The sequence below is a fragment of the Nycticebus coucang genome, chromosome X (assembly GCF_027406575.1).
Source record: "Nycticebus coucang isolate mNycCou1 chromosome X, mNycCou1.pri, whole genome shotgun sequence".
Taxonomy (NCBI): domain Eukaryota; kingdom Metazoa; phylum Chordata; class Mammalia; order Primates; family Lorisidae; genus Nycticebus; species Nycticebus coucang.
The window spans coordinates 90,872,033-90,893,677 of record NC_069804.1 but is presented as its reverse complement, the minus strand read 5'-3'; the positions used below and the strand labels follow the sequence as shown (position 1 = coordinate 90,893,677).

Here is a 21,645-nt window from a genome sequence, read left to right as displayed (position 1 = left end):
AGGTTATATACCGCAGTAAGGCCTGAACTCATCTGTCACAATTGGCATACAAAACTAGGAAAGATTTTAAAAAGAAATTCACAATTATCTTATTGCTTATAACATAATTAATATTATTTGTATGCAATTATTGTGTCTTTATGTCAGTTGTTACATTTTCCGAAGTGCATAATAATACAGTGTTTTATTTTATTTTTTTATTTTTTAAAGAAAAAAAGTCTTAATTTTTTAAAATAAGCCTCATATGTACCATCCACATTGTGGAAAAACTGAAATATTCAGTCTAGACACAATGCTGAGATTCCCAAACACTGGCATCAACACACCCTCTCTCCCATCTTACAGATGACAACAGACAGGCTTGCACCATAGGTGGTGTACAAACTTTTACATGTGAAGGTTTGAGATGTGCCAGGAGAATACCAAACTGCTTCAAAGAGAATGTTTAGGAATAGGTCTGAAAAAACCCCATCCCAATCCTTTCTGTGTGGTCATTGCCCCTGGAGTCTGTATGCTCCTATTAGCAGCTTCACCTTAGCAGAGGGTGGTTCTGTCAATGTTATAAAGAGTTTATTTGAGCCTGGGACAGGGCTGAATGAGTAAACTAAATGACTGGGAGAAAAACAGGAAGTTGAAATTTATCATTTAAAACCACAGCTTGTACACTATGTGGTCCACAGAGTCAAGCAATAACATTTTTATCCACAAAGTTTGCATGAAAAATAAACAGCAGGATGCCATAGCCTTCCAGAATATTCTATGGAGGGTTATTAATTGAAATCTGTTGAAAATTTTGCCCCCTCACAGAGTCGATGACATGCTATTGGAAAGACTGGTTGTGGTAGAACAAGAGGAGCTTCAAAGTAATCCTTTAATGTCTGTTCTGCAACTCTTGAAAGTGTCTCTAAACGGCTCTTCAGCAATTTGTACATAAGCATGTTGTTACTCTGCGTTGCAAAATTCAGTGCCCTATTTTGGTGCTTTGACAAAATGTTGCGGTCAGCCCCACATTAAATTACAAGTCCAATGATATTTGAATTTCCTCTCTTACAGGCCTTCATCAATGCAGTCTCACCATTGCTCTGCTGGACATTTACAAAAGGTCCTGCTTCCAAAAGGATAGCCACCATAGTTGAAAAGTTCTTTTCAGCAGCATGAATAAGGGTGGTGGTCCCATTCTTCTCCCGGCTGTTCACTTTTGCACCTTTAGTGATGAAGAGTCTCAGGAGATCATCTTGTCCTCCTGCCATAGCAAGCATTACCAATGTCATCCCACTAGAATCCTCTTGGTCCAGGTTATAGTCTTCATTTGAATTAAGTTCAACTTTTACAGTGATATAATCCCGTTTTTCACAGCATCCCTTAACAAATTACTTGGAATTGCATCTGCTGTAGCAAAATTATCATCTTCCCCATCAAGGTGGTTTAAAAGTTTTCTAATTTTATCCATTCCAACTGCAAGTCCATGACAAAACTCAAAATATGTTGCCTGCCATCCGCATTATAATACATTGGGTACCTAGTGTTTGAAACCTCCTGGTCAACTTCTGCAGCAATATATACCCAAGTATCGGTTTCATCCCTGGTATTTCTCCTTTTTTTAAGTAACTGCTTGTTTTCCTTGGTTTTGTGATCCTTTGTGTGTGGTTTTACAATCCAGTGGTATTTCATCTCTTTTCCTTTTACTATCAGGAGCATTGTATTTTCCTTCAGGAGTTAATATAAGTCAAATGAATTTCTGATTTCTTTAAGTGTCCTTAATCCCTTTGGCTCTTTTCATCCTTTCTTTTCCTTGTCTGAATCAAGTCTTTTCTGAACTTTTTCTTTGGGTTCATTCTTCTTCCAAAGTCTCAAAAAATAGACAACTAATATTTATAAATAAAAATAAAAGATAATTTCAAAAAAATATAACAGATCATCCCAAATCTTATAGACAATAGAAAAAGAAGAACTACTTCAAATGCATTCTACTTCATCTGGATATACCTGATATTAAAATCAGAAAAAATATATTATTATAAAGGGAAGTTACAAACATATTTCACTTATAGATGACAATGCAGTATCCTAAACAACATATTAACAAGTTGAATAAAAAATTATTGTTCAGGGCGGCACCTGTGGCTCAAGGAGTAGGGTGCCGGTCCCATATGCCGGAGGTAGTGGGTTCAAACCCAGCCCCGGCAAAAAAAAAAAAAAAAAAAAAAAAAAAAAATTATTGTTCAAACAATGTACATTGGTCAAAATTAAATCCAAATTATGTGAGAATTAGTCACTATTTTATTTTCCTTTTTTCTTTCCCCCACCCCTCCCTCCTTCTCTCTCTGTCTGCTCTCCCCTCTCCCCATACCCACTGTGTCATTAATTATCATTAATTGTCCTCATATCAAAGTTGAATACATAGGATTCATGCCTCTCCATTCCTGTGATGCTTCACTAAGAATAATGTGTTCCACCTCTATCCAGGCTAATAAAAATGCTGCAAAATCTCCATTTTTTAATGGCTGAATAGTATTCCATGGTATACATATACCACAGCTTGCTAATCCATTCCTGTATTGAAGGACATTTAGGCTGTCTCCACATTTTAGCAATTTTAAATTGAGCTGCGATAAACAGTCCAGTACAAGTGTCTTTATAATAAAAAGTTTTGTTTTTTTTTTAACCTTCTGGATAGATGCCCAGTAATGGGATTGCAGGATCAAATGGGAGGTCTAGCTTGAGTTCTTTGAGGTTTATCCATATTTCCTTCCAAAAAGGTTGTATTAGTTTGCAGTCCCACCAGCAGTGTAAAAGCGTTCCTTTCTCTTTGCATCCACGCCAGCATCTGCAGTTTTGAGATTTTGTGATATGGTCCATTCTCCCAGGGGTTATATGATATTTCAGGGTGCTTTTAAGTTGCATTTCTATAATAATTAGGGATGATGAGCATTTTTTCTTATATTTGCTAGCCATTCGCCTGTCTTCTTCAAAGAAGGTTCTGCTCTTCTCTCTTCCCCATTGATGTATGGGATTGTTGGCTTTTTTCATGTGGATTAATTTAAGTTCTCTATAGATCCTAGTTATTAAATTTTTGATTCAAAATATGTAAATATCCTTTCCAATTGGGTAGGTTGTCTATTTGCTTTTGTTATTGTCTCCTTAGCTGTACAGAAGCATTTCAGTTTAATTAAATCTCATTTGTTTATATTTGTTGTTGCTGCAATTGCCATGACAGTCTTCTTCATAAAGTCTTTCCCTAGGCCAATATATTCCAATGTTTTTTCTATGCTTTCTTTGAGGATTTTTATTGTTTCATGCCTTAAATTTAAGTCCTTTATCCATCTTGAATCAATTTTTGTGAGTGGAGAAAGGTGGGGGTTCAGTTTCAGTCTTTTACCTGTGGATATCCAGTTCTCCCAGCACCATTTATTAAACAGGGAGTCCTTCCCTCAGTATACATTCTTGTTTGGTTTATCGAAGATTAAGTGGTTGTCAGTTCTTGGCTTCATTTCCTGGTTTTCTATTTGATTCCAAATGTCTCTAATTTTGTGCCAGTACCATGCTGTCTTGACCACTATGGTCTTGTAGTACAGCCTTAAATCTGGTGTGCTGATGCCCCTGGCTTTATTTATATTACTAAGAACTTCCTTAGCTACATGGGTTATTTTACGGTTCCATACAAAATGCAGAATCATTTTTTCTGAGTCTTGAAAATAGGATTTTGGGGGCGGCACCTGTGGCTCAGTGAGTAGGGCGCCGGCCCCATATGCCGAGGGTGGCGGGTTCAAGCCCAGCCCCAGCCAAACTGCAACAAAAAAATAGCCAGGCGTTGTGGCGGGTGCCTGTAGTCCCAGCTGCTCGGGAGGCTGAGGCAAGAGAATCGCGTAAGCCCAAGAGTTGGAGGTTGCTGTGAGCCATGTAACGTCATGGCACTCTACCCGAGGGCACTACAGACTACAGTGAGACTCTGTCTCTACAAAAAAAAATAAATAAATAAAATAAAAAAAAAAGAAAATAGGATTTTGGTATTTTAATAGGGATGGAGTTGAATCTGTAGAGTGCTCTGGGAAGTATAGACATTTTAACAAGGTTGGTTCTTCCCAGCCATGAGCATGGTATGTTCTTCCATTTGTTAAAGTCCTCTGCTATTTCCTTTCTTAGGGTTTCATAATTTTGTTTATAGTTATAAACAAAACTTTTGTTTTGGTATATTCCTAAGTATTTCATTTTCTTTGGGGCTATGGTGAAGGAAGTTGTGTCCTTTATTAGCCTCTCATCTTGGCTGTTGTTGGCATATACAAAGGCAACTGACTTGTGAACATTGATTTTATATCCCAAGACATTACTGTATTTTTTGATGACTTCCAAGAGTCTTGTAGGTCAGTCTTTTGGGTTCTCTAAGTATAAGATCATGTCTTCAGCAGAGAGGGAGAGTTTGACCTCCTCCAGCCCCATTTGAATGCCCTTTATTTCTTGTCTTGCCTCATTGTATTGCCTAAAACTTCCAGAACTATGTGGAATAGTAATAGCAAAAGAGAACAACCTTGTCTGGTTCCAGTTCTAAGTGGAAAAGCATTCAGTTTAACTCCATTCAGTAAAATATTACCTGTGGGTTTGCCGTAGACAGCTTCAATCTGTTTAAGAAATGTGTCATGGGCCAGCGCTGGCCCCACATACCAGGGGTGGCGTGCTCAAACCGGGTCCTGGCCAAAACTGCAAAAAAAAAAAAAAAAGAAAGAAAGAAAAATAAAAAAGAAATGTGTCACCTATGTCCATGCTCTTCAGTGTTCTAATTAGAAAAGGATGTTGGTTTTTCTCAAATGCTTTTTCTGCATCCAGAGAGGATCATATGGGCTTTGTTTTTGCTTCTGTTGATATGATTAATAATGTTTGTGGATTTATATATATTAAACCAGCCTTGCATCCCTGGAATGAAACCTACTTGGTCATGATGTATGACTTTTTTTTGATGATAAGCTGTAATCTATTGGCTAGGATTTGGTTGAGAATTTTTGTATCTATATTAATTAGTGAAATTGGTCTGAAGTTTTCCTTTTCAGTTGGATCTTTTCCTGGTTTTGGTTTCAGGGTGATGTTTGCTTCATAGAATGTGTTGGGGAAGATTCCTTCCTCCTCTATTTTTTGGAATAATTTCTGCAATATAGGAATAAGCTCTTCTTTGATGGTTTGATAGAATTCTGGTGTGAAGCCATCTGGACCAGGGCATTTTTTAGTTGGGAAATTTTTTATTGTTTCTTTGATCTCAGGGCTTGAAATTGGTCTTTTCAGGAGATCTGTTTCATCTGGGCTAAGTCCAGGGAGAGAGTGTGATTCCAAATATTGATCTATTTCTTTCACATTATCAAACTTCCGGGCACAGAGTTTCTGGCGGTATTCAGAGATAATTTATTGTATTTCTGTGGCATCAGTTGTTATTTCCCCTTTATTATTTCTGATTGATGTTACTAGAGATTTTACTTTTTTATTTCTAATTAGTCTGGTCAAAGGTTTATCTATTTTAATTATTAAAAAAAACTCTTTGTTTCATTAATTTTCTGAATGATTCTTTTGTTTTCAATTTCATTCATCTCTGATTTAATTTTGGTTATTTCTTTTCTTCTGCTGAGTTTAGACCTTAGATTGTTCTTCTTTTTCCAATTCCATAAGATGGCTTGTGAGTTTGTTGATGTGCTCTTTTTCTGTTTTTCAAATGTAGGTTTCTAAAATGGTAACTGTTCCTCTCAGGAATGCTTTCGCTGTATCCCACAGGTTTTGGTAGCTTGTATCTTCATTGTTGTTATACTCAAGGAAGTTAATGATTTCCTTTTTTATTTCCTTCTGTACCCAAATGTCATTCAGCATAAGGCTGTCTAACTTCCATGCCTTTGTTTGAGGTTGAATGTTTTTGTTGGAATTGAGTTCCCCTTTATTTCCTTGTGGTCTGAGAAGATGCAAGGTAAAATTTCAATTCTTTTGATTCTGTTGAGGGTTTTATTGTATCCTATGATATGATCAATTTTGGAGAATGTTCCATGGGACAATGAGAAGAATGTATATTCTTGATCTTTGCAATGGAGTGTTCTATATACATCTATAACACACAGTTGTTCTGGGGTTTCATTTAAATCTCTTATATCTTTGTGTAATTTCTGTTTCAAGGATCTGTCCAACTCTGAGAGAGGGGTGTTGAAGTCCACTGTTATCATGGTGTTATAGGATATCATATTCCTCAGACTAAGTAAGGTCTGTTTCAAGAATATGGGAGCATTTAAATCGGGTGCATAAATATTTAGAATTGAAATGTGTTCTTGTTGTATTTCTCCTTTGACCAATATAAAGTGACCATCATTGTCTTTTCTTGACTTGAGTTGCTTTAAATCCACATGTATCAGAAAATAAGGTTGCAACCCCTCTTTTCTTCTGAATTCCTTTTGCCTGGAAAATTGACTTCCAACTCTTAACTTTGAGTTTTAATTTGTCCTTTGATGTGAGGTGTGTTTCCTGCATACAGCAAATAGATGGCTTGTACTTTTAAATACAATCAGCCAATCTATACCTCTTCAGTGGAGAATTCAAGCCATTAACATTTATTGAGACAATTGATAAGTGTGGTAGTGTTCTATTCATCTGCTTTTGTGAAGGTCTATTGCTTAGTTTTGTCTTTTGCATCATTGGGAAAGCTAGGTTCTGTCCTTTAATTTCTGGGTGTTTTCTTTGCTGAAGGTCCATTGTGATGTTCAGTGTGTAGAACAGATTGAAGTATTTCCTGTCAAGCTGGTCTTGTTGTTGCAAACTTCCTCTATGTTTGCATATCAGGAAAAGATTTGATTTCTCTGTCAATTTTAAAGCATAACTTAGTGGGATGTAGAATTCTGGGCTGGAAATTGTTCTGTTTAAGTTGATTAAACTAAGATGACCATTGTCTTCTGGCTTGAAAAGTTTCATTAGAGAAGTCCACAGTCACCATGATGGATTTGCCCCTGCAGCTCAGTTGGTGCTTACTCCAGGCAGCTTGCAAAATGTTTTCTTTTGTCTTGACTTTAGATAGGTTCATCACAATGTGTCTTGGAGAAGCTCTATTTGAGTTGAGGTGACCAGGGAACCAATATCCCTCTAAAAGGAGTATGTCAGAATATTTGGTGATATTTGGGAAATTTTCATTTATAATATTCTGTAGAATGGCTTCCATTCCTCTGGGTCATTCTTCTTCCCCTTCTGGAATACCTATAACTTGTATGTTTGAACACTTCATAAAGTCCCATAATTCTGTCAGTGAACATTCTATTTTCTCTGTCTCTTTTCTGCCTCTTTAACTATCTGTGTTATCTCAAGAGCTTTATCCTCTACCTCTGAGATTCATTCTTTGGCATGGTCTAATCTGTTGTTGATATTTTCTATTTCATCTTTAAGTTCCATTATTGACTGTTTTAGTTCCTTCAGTTCTGCTATATCATTTCTATATTTTTCATATCATTAATCTCTTATTTGATTCTGTTTTTGGATTTCCTATTGGTTATTTTCCACTTTCTCAGCTAGTTCCTTCATTGTTTTTTGGTTGTTTTGCACTTTCTCAGCAATTTCCTTCATTGTTTTTCATCATGTGCATTTTAATTCTCCTTCTGTCATTTCTAACATTTCTTTATTGATGGAATACTCTGCAGTAGCTACCTCACAGTCCCTTGAAGGGGTTGCTCTGGGCTGGTCTTTCATGTTGCCAGGATTTTTCTGCTGATTCTTCTTCATTAGTGTTTTCTTGTATCTGTTTCCTTGCCCTAATTTTCCTTTCACTTCCTCTTGCTTTTTAAGTTACTGTGCCTCTGGCCTAAAGTTTTAATGAGTCCTTTTTTTACAGGACCAGAAAGATGAGAAGATTGAAGAGCAAGAAAAATGAGAAAGAAGAGGGGGTGAGTAAATTGAAATATTGACAAAAAGAAGACAGGCACCGAAAGAAGGAGAAAGGAGTAATATAGGTGTATAGTAGGGTAATTTGACCCAACCTTAAAACCCCCAACCTCTGGGGGTGCTGGGTTTCCTTGAGGTCAGCAGCTCTTTGCCAGCTTGATAAGGCACAGTACCCCACCTCCACCAGGTCTAGAGGAAAGACAAAAATACTATAAATCAAACCAAAACAAATAAACAAAAACCCTAATGGGATGAAATTGGGTGAAAAAAAATAATAGGGTCCGAAACACTAACAAAAATGAAGTTCTAGTTGTTAAAGAAGGAAAAAATGGAAGATTGTATTTAAACTAGAATAGTGAACAAAAAAAAAAAAAGAAGAGAGAGAGAGACAGAGAAAGAACAAAGAGGAAAAAGGAAAACTGTGGAGGAAAAGTTGTGATATTAAACAACACAGTATATATATTTTGCTGAATATTATATATTTTGCTGAATATTGTCTGGGCAACAGGTGATCTTTTGAGGTATGAGATGTTAATCACAATGTTGATACAGCTGTATGAGATGGAGACTGGAGGCCACTGCTGATTTCTGAGACCCTGCAGACTTGGGAGCCCAAATGTCTCCTCAGCCAACTTAAAAGACACTCCAAACTGTGAACTTTGGCTAAGCAGAAGCTTTCCAAGGAAAGCACTTATTGCTGGCATCTCTCCTGGCATGGCTGCCCACTTATCCAGTGTGCCAAAACCAGTCTCACTCTATGCCCCTGAGGGTCAAGGCTGTAATCTGCCAAACACTTAGATCTCCACTCTTCCCCAGTGTCTCAGTCCCTACCATTGGGCAGCTCAGTCACTCAATTATTCAACTAAGGTCTCCCGGCCGATCCCTGTGCTGAAACCTGCAGGATCAGCACCCCCACACACTCAGTGGCTGTGTAGGCAGCCCACAGTTGAATGATATTAGTTCCTTTTTGGCTCAGTGGCTCAGTCCAGGGCCCCAGACAATGCCCAACATTGTCCAAACACCCACTCAAGATCTCCCAAGGCAGTTCAATTGAGTGCTCAATTCCAAAAAAAAAAACAAAACAGCCCACAGGTAAGTCTTTTCATGCTTGCAATCTCGCTGTTGCTTTGGCTACAGCTGCGGCAGCCTCCAACTGAACAAACGCACCTACCACTTGCCAGTTTACCACCACTTTTATCCTCCTCGTGGGGTCCAGAAGTCTCTTGCTGATGCCCTGTGTCACCAAAGGAAGCTTCTGGGCAGATCCCACCAGCCAGAGATGCCTGGAGTCTTCTCTCCCAAATCTCACTGTGCCCAGTTAAACAGAAGCTGTTACTCGGCCACCATCTTACTCCAGAAGCCTTTGGGTTCATTTTTCTTGGCCTCTTTCTCCTCCTCAATAGTCACTGGACCTGAAGCTTCTCCCTTCACTACCCAATCTTAAACACTTTGGCATCTAAGCAGCGGCAGGTGTCAGCTTCTCCAACTCAATGATACTTCTACCTTTCTCTTGATTCTTTTGTTTTTTAGGCACAGTTTTTTCTCCAACAAAGCATTCTTATTTTCTAGCTTCCTGCTCCCTTGGGTTCCTCAGCCTTTCTCAGGGTCTTTCGTTTTCCTCCTGGTCTTGACATCAGCATCCTCCTGAGTACTTGTGGTGCTATCCAGCTGTTTATTAATTGGTCCTGCCATGCATCTTGGCCCACTCTATCTTTTGCACTTTTAATTTTTGTTTCTCTTCTCTGTTATCAGAATGTTAATCTTCATTGTCATCTTCTTGAAAGGGGAAATCACTAAGTACACTCGGTTCAAATTCCACTTGAGAGTCAATACATTTTTCTTTTTTTCTTTTTCTGTTTTCTTTGGGATCTTCTCTTTTTTAATCTTTAAATCTTTTATTTCAGCATTTTTAACTTTCTTGAATTCCTTATTTTCTTTTATTTCTTTATTTTTTCGGGGGGTCTTTTTGGACTCCTTTAATTCTTCTTTGGCTTCCAAATTATTTTCATTGTTCTTAAATCAAAAACTACATTTTCCAAGGAGCTCTCCAGATCTGGTTTGGATTTATCTTTCAGTTTCCAAGTCTTGGCTTTTTTCTTTTTCAGATCATCAGGGCTTTTCTCCTCTCTATGTCTCAATTTTTTTCTTTTTCTTCCTTGGGAAGTATCTTCCTTTGCCTCACTTTGCTGATTACTATCAGAGTTTGCCTCAAATATATCATTATTTAGTGACAGTGTCTGAATGTCCTTCTTGACTGCTTTGGCTTTGTTATCCACAACTTTCTTCCTAAATTCAAGAAGCACCTCTTTCCTATCCTTCAGGTGAATTTTAGGCTCCCAGGTATCATCATCCAACATATATCCTTTCCAGCGAACTTTATAAAGCACTTTACTCTGTAATTTCTGTCTCCCTGAAATGTTAAAAAAAAAAACAAACAAACTATAATCCCACCACTGAGAGTCCACTTGCTCAAGGCTTTTTGGGCATGGCTCCTGGTCATGGTCCTCAAATTTGGATCAGAATAAACCTCTTTTAATTATTTTACAGAGTCTGGCTTTTTTTCTGCTCAGTCGTCATGTCCAGGATCTTCTCCAACTCGAGCACATCCTCCCTATCTTCCTCGTTGTCCCCAATGGCCTCCATTCCTCTCGTGGCTGTGACCTTCTCAACCACTAGGTCAACTCCTTCTTCTACTTCAGGACACTCATAATTTCTATAGGAACGTGACAGAGGAGCTGAGGTCACACTGCTTTCTTCTGCAAGTGGCTCCATCATCTAAAATCAGCAACCAGCTGTGGAAAAGAGGTTGCAACACACACCCTAGCCACTCCTTGTGCTCTGCGTTCAGCCTTAATCCACTTTGGCGACATCTATTGTTTTCTTTTAAAATAAGTTAAATAAGTTTACATACAGTTCAATTTTACTAGATTAAAACAAGATATCCCTTCTATCATATTAAGTGATGATAAACAGTTATGGAAAAAACATGCAGGAGGTACAAGAATGATTGGAATTTGAGAAATACAGGATTGGATAACCACACAGTTCACATCAGTACTTAGATTTTGTGAATTTCATCACAAAATTCTTAATTTATTATTTCATCAATGAATTTCATTATGAATTTCATAATTTCATCAATTAAATTGTGAAGTTATTTTCTCTGCAACTAATTATTTTCCTGTCTCCATTCAGTACTATGTTTTACAGTAATGGGTGTATTCTAAGATTCCTTCTTCCAAAAGCAATATCTCTGCCTAGGCTATCTTCAGCAAGAACAACTCACCTCCCAGATAAAAGTCTAACTTTCTTCTCAGAAATTACTGCAAGTCTATAAATGTATAGCCCTTAAAAAAAGGTGTCAGAATAGCAAGAAAGCCAAATCAAGCACTCTCATTTCATCATAAATGTTCATCTAAAATGCTATCTTTAGGTCAGATTTGGTGGCTCACACTTATAATTCTAGCATTCTGGAAGGCTGAGGTGGGAGAATCCCTTGAGTTTAGGAGTTCAAGATCAGCCTGAGAAAGAACAAGACTTCATCTCTACTAAAAAAAAAAAAAAAAATAGAAAATAGATTGCTGTGAGCTAAGCTGATGTCACAGCAATCTAGCCTGGGCAACAGAGGGAACATCTGTTTCTAAATAAATAAATACCACCTTCAGCTAATGATTAGAGCTCAATGATAACCTAAGCTTTAGGGCTGCATGGATGAGATTAGATTCTCTACTATCATTGGACATGAGCAGCATGATTCGCAATGAGGCATTTGAGCATTGGCAAGGACCTATTTAAGCATTGACAAAGATCAATCTCACCATTTGCAGCTCAAATAAAAAAAAAAAAAAGAATAAGCCAAAGATTCAAACAAATTATCCATTATGGCTACCATGCAAAGGCAGCTCAGAATGTCCCTCAAAGAAAGAAGTATACTAGGATTCAGTAATTTTTAAAGCCCCTTAAGCTTTATTGAGACCAGCTGCATTTTTATTCATGAGGGTAAATGGAACCCATGAACATTTTGCTTAGGAATCTATGATTTTTAAACACATATTAACATTTATCAAAGTTTTATTTTTGTTAATTCTTTGGATAATCAAATTTAAGGAACATTTCTCATTTGTGAATAACAGTCTCACTTTCATTTGCTTCTTGAGTCTCAAACAAACAAGGTAGGCAGACAGAGTAGATGTTATTACCCATGCTTTATAGAACAAGAAAATGATACCTAAAATGGGAGGCATTTTTTCATCTTCTGAGACAAATTTTCACTCTGTCACCTGGGCTAGAGTGACTTGACATCATAGCTTACAGCAACCTCAATCTCTTGAGCTCAGGCAATTCTCTTCCCTTAGCCTCCTAAGTAGCTGGGACTACAGTAACCAAACAATATGTCTGGCTAGTTTTTCGATGTTTTGAAAGAGTGAGATAGGGTCTCACTCTTGCTCAGGCTGGTCTAGAACTCCTGAGCTCAAGCAGTCTACCCACTTCTGCATCCCAGAGCGCTAGAATTACAGGTATAAGCCACTGCACTAAGCCTGGGAGGCACTGTTTATCCACATCAAATATGACAGGCAGAGTAAATGGCATAATTGTAGAGCCAAAGCATTTTGTCCCCTTATGAGATCCTGGGTTTTATCTGAACTAGGTTGTCATTGGAAGTAGCAGTGGAAGAGGATTTGGGGAGATAAGGCAAAGGTAGGGATAAGAGTCCTTAGCTCTTCCTTCAATGTTCAAGTATCCTTTCAAAGGTATGCATAGTCTCACACTTTAAATCCAACCTACCATGAGAATTGAGCGCTCCTGAAAGAGGGTGCTCAGGTTTCCTGGAGTAAGCTGGTGGAAGAAATCCATTTGGGGTTTATATAAGTACAACTTTTGACCTACCAAATGAGAATACAGTTGAATACGTCATTTTCATACTATTTATCTTTCTTTTACTTACAGATAATGAAATGTCAAATTTTCACTTTCAGTAACATTTAACCTGGCAATAAATTCCCTGTAAACATTGACAAAGTCAGAATAATAGCACATTTCCAGCTATCCTTTTCTCTCTGACAAAAGCATATTTCATGGTATATAAATAATTCCTATCTTAGAAACGAAAACAGAATGCTAGTTTGATAAGGTAACAGGGTCAATGTAGCTTATATCTGACTATCTTTAGCTTAATAAATGAAAACATCTAAGTGTGTGCTTTTTGCATTTAGTTATAGCTTAGGAGAAAAATGTAATGAGCTCACTGGCATCTTAGGGTGACATGGGACTACAGACAGCAACATTCCTTCCCTTAATTTTCTACTAAGACTGAGTAGTGCCACCCATACTGTTTCCTAACTCTGGGAAAATCTTTTCATAGTTCCAACGGTACCATTTTCAAAACTCTTGAATGTTCTAGCTATTTCTGTCACCTCTTAAAAGATTTCTATTTGTCGACAGGAATACCAAGGCGGACTGAGATCAGTTTGACTTCAGCCTACTTCCCCTGCCAGGATAGAGGGAAATTCATTTAGGGGAAAGCAGAATTACATCCTTTTTCTTTGGACCTAGAGCACCTTGAAAAACTGTTAACCAGGAAATAGGAAGCTGGAGAGGCGGAGCAAGATGGCAGCAAAGTAACAGCTTCCTTGCATCTGGGCACCGTGAGTCTGGGGATATAAGACTCCAGGCATCTCTGGCTGGTGGGATCTGCCTATCATCACCCCTGAGAGGATACAGGGAGTCAGCGAGAGACTTCTGGACCCCAAGAGGAGGACTAAAACAGTGGGAAACTGGCAAGTGGTTGCGTGTGTTCAATCCGTCTAAACCCGCCCGCAACTGTAAGTTCAGTAGCAGCGAGACTGCAAACCAGAAAGGCCTTACCTGTGAACTGTTTTGGTGTCTTTGGACTTGGCACTCAGTTGAACTGCCTTGGGGAGAGCCTGAGTGGGAGTGCGGAGAACTTTGGCCTTTGTCTAGGGCCCCAGTCTGAGGCGCTGAGCCAGACGGAGCTAATAGTGTTTGGCTCTGGGTCACAGGCAGCCATTGTGAGCCATCTGCCCCGGCAAGCTCCGCCGTCAGGGTTCCAGAACTGGAATTGGGTGGGAGCTGGTAACCCAGTGACCAAGTAGCCTAAGGGTGGGGGTCTGAGCCGCCTTGCAGCCCTAACACTCGGGGGCAGAGGGAAACCAGTTTTGGCACACAGGGTAAGTGGATAGCCACTTCAGCAGTGATTCCAGCGACAAGCAATTCCCTGGGAAAGCTTCTGCTCAGCAAGTGAACAAGTTCAAAGTGCCTTTTAAGTGGGCTGAAGAGAGATTTAGGGTGTCTACCTGCTGGGGTTTGAGAAACTAGCAGCCTCCAGTCATACCATAACTTAATGAACATCTCATACCCAGGAAGACCACGTGTTGCCCAGACAATATTCAATAACATATACATACTGCTTTGTTTTTGGTTGTGCTTTTTTTTTGGTTTGGTTGTTTTTTTTGTTTATTTTGATGTTGTTGATTGTTGTTTTGTTTTTTAAGTTCAACCATTTCCATACAGATCCTTTTTCCTTCTCAATTTTTCTAGTATAATTATAATTTCCCATTGCTGCCTATTTCAATAATTAGAACCTCATTTTTGTTAGTGTTTCTACCTCTAATATTTGTTTTTTCCAGCCAATTTCATTCCTTAAAGTTTTCTGTTTGCTTGTTTTGGTTTGATTTATAGCATTTTTGTCTTTCCTCTCTACTTGGTGGAGGTGGGGTACTGTGTCTGATCAGGTTAGCAAAGAGCTGCTGACCTCAAGGGAACCACCCACCTGGGCACCCCCAGAAGGTGGTTTTTTTTTTTTAGGTTGTATCAAAGTACCCTACTGTACACCTATATTGCTCTGTCTCCCTCTTTCTGTGCCTCTCTTCTTTTTGTCAATATTCCTTTTACCCACCTCCTCTCCTTTCTCTATTTTTCTTTTTTTTTTTCTTATCACTTGGTCCTCCTTTCTTTCATCCCTTTTTTGCTCTTCAAACTTCTCACCCTTCTGGTCCTGTAAACCTTAGTCCACAGGCACAAGAACTTAAAGAGCAAGAGGAAGTGAAAGGAAAAGCGCAAGGAAACAGATAAAAGAAATCACTCATGAGGAAGAATCAACAGAAAACTCCAGGCAACATGAAGAACCAGTCCAGAACAACCCCGCCAAGGGACCATGAGGTAGCTACTGTAGAGGATTCCACCTATACAGAAATGTTAGGAATGACAGAAAGGGAATTTAGAATACACATGTTGAAAACAATGAAAGAAATGATGGAAACAATGAAGGAAACTGCTAATAAAGTGGAAAATAACCAAAAGCGAATTCAAAAAAACAATCAAATCAGAGATGAACAATATGAAGAATATAAAAAGGATATAGCAGAGCTGAAGGAAATGAAACAGTCAATCAGGGAACTTAAAGATGCAATGGAAAGTATCAGCAACAGGTTAGACCATGCAGAAGAAAGAATTTCAGAGGTAGAAGACAAAGTTTTTGAGATGACTCAGATAGTAAAAGAGGCAGAAAAGAAGAGAGAGAAAGCAGAACGTTCACTGTCAGAATTATGGGACTTTATGAAGCGTTCCAACATACGAGTTATAGGAATTTCAGATGGGGAAGAAGAATGCCCAAGAGGAATGGAAGCCATACTAGAGAATATTATAAAAGAAAATTTCCCAAATATCACCAAAGATTCTGACACACTGCATTCAGAGGGCTATCGGACCCCATGTTGCCTCAACTCTAACCGAGCTTCTCCAAGACACATTGTGATGAACCTGTCCAAAGTCAAGACAAAAGAAAAGATTCTGCAAGCTGCCAGGAGTAAGCGCCAGTTGACCTACAGGGGCAAATCCATCAGATTGACGCAGACTTCTCTAATGAAACTTTCCAAGCAAGAAGACAATGGTCATCTACCTTTAATCTACTTAAACAGAACAATTTTCAGCCCAGAATTCTGTACCCTGCTAAGCTAAGCTTCAAAATTGACGGAGAAATCAAATCATTTACGGATATACAAACATTGAGGAAATTCACCACAACAAGGCCAGCTCTACAGGAAATACTTCAAACTGTTCTGCACACTGATCACCACAATGGATCAGCATCACAGTAAGAACTCAGAAATTAAAGGACAGAACCAAACCACCACACTGATGCAAAAGATAAAACTAAGCAATGGACTCACACAAAATAAGACGAATAGAATACTACCACACTTATCAATTATCTCCATAAATGTTAATGGCTTCAATTCCCCACTGAAGAGACATAGATTGGTTGACTGGATTAAAAAACACAAGCCATCCATTTGCTGTCTGCAAGAAACACACCTGGCCTCAAAAGAGAAATTAAAGCTCCGAGTCAAGGGTTGGAAGACAATTTTTCAGGCAAATGGAATTCAGAAGAAAAGAGGAGTTGCAATCTTATTTTCAGATACATGTGGATTTAAAGCAACTAAAGTCAAAAAAGACAAAGATGGTCACTTTATATTGGTCAAGGGAAAAATACAACAAGAAGACATTTCAATTCTAAATATCTATGCACCCAATTTAAATGCTCCCAGATTCTTGAAACAGACCTTACTCAGTCTGAGCAATATGATATCTGATAATACCATAATAACAGGGGACCTTAACACTCCTCTTACAGAGCTGGACAGATCCTCTAAACAGAAACTAAACAAGGATATAAGAGACTTAAATGAGACCCTAGAACAACTGTGCTTGATAGACGCATATAGAACACTTCATCCCAAAGATAAAGAATATACATTCTTCTCATCACCCCATGGAACATTCTCCAAAATTGATCATATCCTGGGACACAAAACAAATATCAACAGAATCAAAAGAATTGAAATTTTACCTTGTATCTTCTCAGACCATAAGGCACTAAAGGTGGAACTCAACTCTAACATAAATGCTCGACCTCACCCAAAGGCATGGAAATTAAACAATCTTCTGTTGAATAACAGATGGGTGAAGGAAGAAATAAAACAGGAAATCATTAACTTCCTTGAGCATAACAAAAATGAAGACACAAGCTACCAAAACCTGTGGGATACTGCAAAAGCAGTTTTGAGAGGAAAATTCATTGCTTTAGATGCCTACATTCGAAAAACAGAAAGAGAGCACATCAACAATCTCACAAGAGATCTTATGGAATTGGAAAAAGAAGAACAATCTAAGCCTAAACTCAGTAGAAGAAAAGAAATATCCAAAATCAAATCAGAGATCAATGAAATTGAAAACAAAAGAATCATTCAGAAAATTAATGAAACAAGGAGTTGGCTTTTTGAAAAAATAGATAAAATAGATAAACCATTGGCCAGACTAACGAGGAATAGAAAAGTAAAATCTCTAGTAACCTCAATCAGAAATGATAAAGGAGAAATAACAACTGATCCCACAGAGATACAAGAGATCATCTTTGAATACTACCAGAAACTCTATGCCCAGAAATTTGACAATGTGAAAGAAATGGATCAATATTTGGAATCACACCCTCTCCCTAGACTCAGCCAGGAAGAAATAGAGCTCCTGAACAGACAAATTTCAAGCATCGAGATCAAAGAAACAATAAAAAATCTTCCAACCAAAAAATGCCCTGGTCTAGATGGCTTCACTCCAGAATTCTATTAAATATTCAAGGAAGAGCTTATTCCTGTACTGCAGAAATTATTCCAAAAAACTGAGGAAGAAGGAATCTTCCCCAACACATTCTATGAAGCAAACACGACCCTGATACCAAAACCAGGAAAAAACCCAAACAAAAAGGAGAATTTCAGACCAATCTCACTCATGAATATACACGCAAAAATTCTCAACAAAATCCTAGCCAATAGATTACACCTTATCATCAAAAAGGTCATTCATCATGATCAAGTAGGCTTCATCCCAGGGATGCAAGGGTGGTTTAACATACGCAAGTCTATAAACGTTATCCACCATATTAACAGAGGCAAAAATAAAGATCACATGATCCTCTCAATAGATGCAGAAAAAGCATTTGATAAAATCCAGCATCCTTTTCTAATTAGAACACTGAAGAGTATAGGCATAGGTGGCACATTTCTAAAACTGATTGAAGCTATCTATGACAAACCCACAGCCAATATTTTACTGAATGGAGTAAAACTGAAAGCTTTTCCTCTTAGAACTGGAACCAGACAAGGTTGTCCTCTCTCACCTTTACTATTCAACGTAGTGCTGGAAGTTCTAGCCAATACAATTAGGCAAGACAAGGAAATAAAGGGAATCCAAATGGGAGCAGAGGAGGTCAAACTCTCCCTCTTTGCTGACGACATGATCTTATACTTAGAGAACCCCAAAGACTCAACCACAAGACTCCTAGAAGTCATCCAAAAATACAGTAATGTTTCAGGATATAAAATCAATGTCCACAAGTCAGTAGCCTTTGTATACACCAATAACAGTCAAGATGAGAAGCTAATTAAGGACACAACTCCCTTCACCATAGTTTCAAAGAATATGAAATACCTAGGAGTATACCTAACGAAGGAGGTGAAGGACCTCTATAAAGAAAACTATGAAATCCTCAGAAAGGAAATAGCAGAGGATATTAACAAATGGAAGAACATACCATGCTCATGGATGGGAAGAATCAACATTGTTAAAATGTCTATACTTCCCAAAGCAATCTACCTATTCAATGCCATTCCTATCAAAATACCAACATCGTACTTTCAAGATTTGGAAAAAATGATTCTGCATTTTGTATGGAACCGGAAAAAACCCCGTATAGCTAAGGCAGTTCTCTGTAACAAAAATAAAGCTGGGGGCATCAGCATACCAGAAATTAGTCTGTACTACAAAGCCATAGTGCTCAAGACAGCATGGTACTGGCACAAAAACAGAGACATAGACACTTGGAATCGAAGTGAAAACCAAGAAATGAAACTAACATTTTACACCCACCTAATCTTTGATAAACCAAACAAGAACATACTTTGGGGGAAAGACTCCCTATTCAATAAATAGTGTTGGGAAAACTGAATGTCTACATGTAAAAGACTGAAACTGGACCCACACCTTTCCCCACTCACAAAAATTGATTCAAGATGGATAAAAGACTTAAATTTAAGGCATGAAACAATAAAAATCCTCCAAGAAAGCATAGGAAAAACACTGGAAGATATTGGCCTGGGGAAAGACTTCATGAAGAAGACTGCCATGGCAATTGCAACAACAACGAAAATAAACAAATGGGACTTCATTAAACTGAAAAGCTTCTGTACAGCTAAGGAGACAATAACCAAAGCAAAGAGACAACCTACACAATGGGAAAGGATATTTGCATATTTTCAATCAGACAAAAGCTTGATAACTAGGATCTATAGAGAACTCAAATTAATCCACATGAAAAAAGCCAACAATCCCTTATATCAATGGGCAAGAGACACGAATAGAAGTTTCTCTAAAGACGACAGACGAATGGCTAACAAACACATGAAAAAATGTTCATCATCTCTATATATTAGAGAAATGCAAATCAAAACAACCCTGAGATATCATCTAACCCCAGTGAGAATGGCCCACATCACAAAATCTCAAAACTGCAGATGCTGGCGTGGATGTGGAGAGAAGGGAACACTTTTACACTGCTGGTGGGACTGCAAACTAGTACAACCTTTCTGGAAGGAAGTATGGAGAAACCTCAAAGCACTCAAGCTAGACCTCCCATTTGATCCTGCAATCCCATTACTGGGCATCTACCCAGAAGGAAAGAAATCCTTTTATCATAAGGAACTTGTACTAGACTGTTTATTGCAGCTCAATTTACAATCGCCAAAATGTGGAAACAGCCTAAATGTCCACCAACCCAGGAATGGATTAACAAGCTGTGGTATATGTATACCATGGAATACTATTCAGCCATTAAAAAAAATGGAGACTTTACATCCTTCGTATTAACCTGGATGGACGTGGAAGACATTATTCTTAGTAAAGCATCACAAGAATGGAGAAGCATGAATCCTATGTACTCAATTTTGATATGAGGACAATTAATGACAATTATGGTTAAGGGGGGCGAAACAGAAAGAGGGAAAGCGTGAGGTGGATGGGGCCTTGGTGTGCATCACACTTTATGGGGGCAAGACATGATTGCAAGTGGGACTTTACCTAACAATTGCAATCAGTGTAACCTGGCTTATTGTACCCTCAATGAATCCCCAACAATAAAAAAAAAAAAATTCTATTTGTCTTTGTTTGTAATTTTCATTGAAAATAAGTGTTCAAGGGAAAGAAATGGATAAGTGCTGGTATGACAAATGAATAGTCTATTGACACAAACAGTTGTTTTCAAGTGGCCCCCAACATTTTAAATTGAATGGTAAATCTACCATTTGCATATCTCTACATATTTATTTATTTATTGCAATATTTATATATCAGTTTCCTTTTTCAGTGCTCAGTGATGGAAATCTCAAAATAGCTATCTATTCATATGAGGATCCAGGGAAATTCTGACTCATATTTTTAGTAAATTTTCAAGTTCCTCTCCCATCTCACACCTTCTTGTTTCTTTTCCTTGTATTTTCCTGACTTATTTTTCAGGCTTAATCTTTAAGTTCAATCACAGTCTTTTAATGTCAGCCAATTCCTATTCCTCTCATAAGTGTGACTGAAATATGAATATATGGAATACCCCAACATGGAATGAAATATCTTCATGGCCTGAGAGGTTAATCAGGTCATATTTTATCAGCAACAATAGGTAGTGTCCAAGAATGTGAGATAGTCATTAGGACCCTGACTTCATTCTAGCTTGAGCTTTATAAGTAGAGTCTCCAGAGACTTCATGGCCTTTCTTAGTTAGAAAAGTAGATGTGTTTCACATCACTGGTGATTCCCAGATCTAACTAAATAGTACCTATTTCCAGAAATTAATTTCCTATTCTAATAGCTCAATACTTTCACTTAATTCTTTTTTTTTTTTTTTTTTTTGAGACAGAGTCTATGTTGCCCTCAGTAGACTGCCGTGGCATCACAGCTCACAACAACCTGTAACTCTTGTGTTTACGTGGTTCTTTTGCTTCAGCCTCCCAGGTAGCTGGGACTTCAGGCACCTGCCACAATGCCCGGCTATTTTTTGTTGTTGTTGTTGTTGTTGTTGCAGTTGTCATTGTTGTTTAGCTGGCCTGGGCCAGGCTCAAACCTGCTAGCATGGGTGTATGTGGCTACACCCTACCCGCTGAGCTACGTGTGCCACCCTTTCACTTAATTCTTATATTTCTAACAGGCTGTAAACCACTGTTCATAAGGTGTAATATTTACAATAGTTCTCCCACATGTGTAAATAGTTGATGATATATTTTAAGTGGTGACATTGGTGTGAAAATAATTTTTGCACTGTTTCTCAGATAACACCAACTTTATTATATAACTCTATCATTCAAAGATCTCATGCTGACACATTAGAAGATGTGTTCACCATTTCCTATAGAAAATATTCTAAATAATGTATATTGAAAATTAAAATGGCTCAATAAGTACTTTTGCACCCACTTTTACATTTTAATGATCCTAACTGTAAAACTCCTTGGTGACTGTCAGAGTCTTAAATCTGCTCAATCAGGATAGGATGAAAACTCACTTACTAGGTCCTTGACACCCTCATGTACACATAGGTCCAGGGCTGCATCCTGAAGCAATTATGGAAAGATTCTGCCAAAGTTCCAGAGATTTTATTTGCTTCCAGATTAAAGCGATGGCCCAAATCTATTTACGTGGATG

The 21,645-nt window shown here is 38.1% G+C and overlaps 1 pseudogene; it reads right to left on the bottom strand.

Annotated features, from left to right (window-relative positions):
• Positions 1-491: 491 nt before the first annotated feature.
• Positions 492-10,656, bottom strand: LOC128576899 (M-phase phosphoprotein 8-like; annotated as a pseudogene).
• Positions 10,657-21,645: the final 10,989 nt, after the last annotated feature.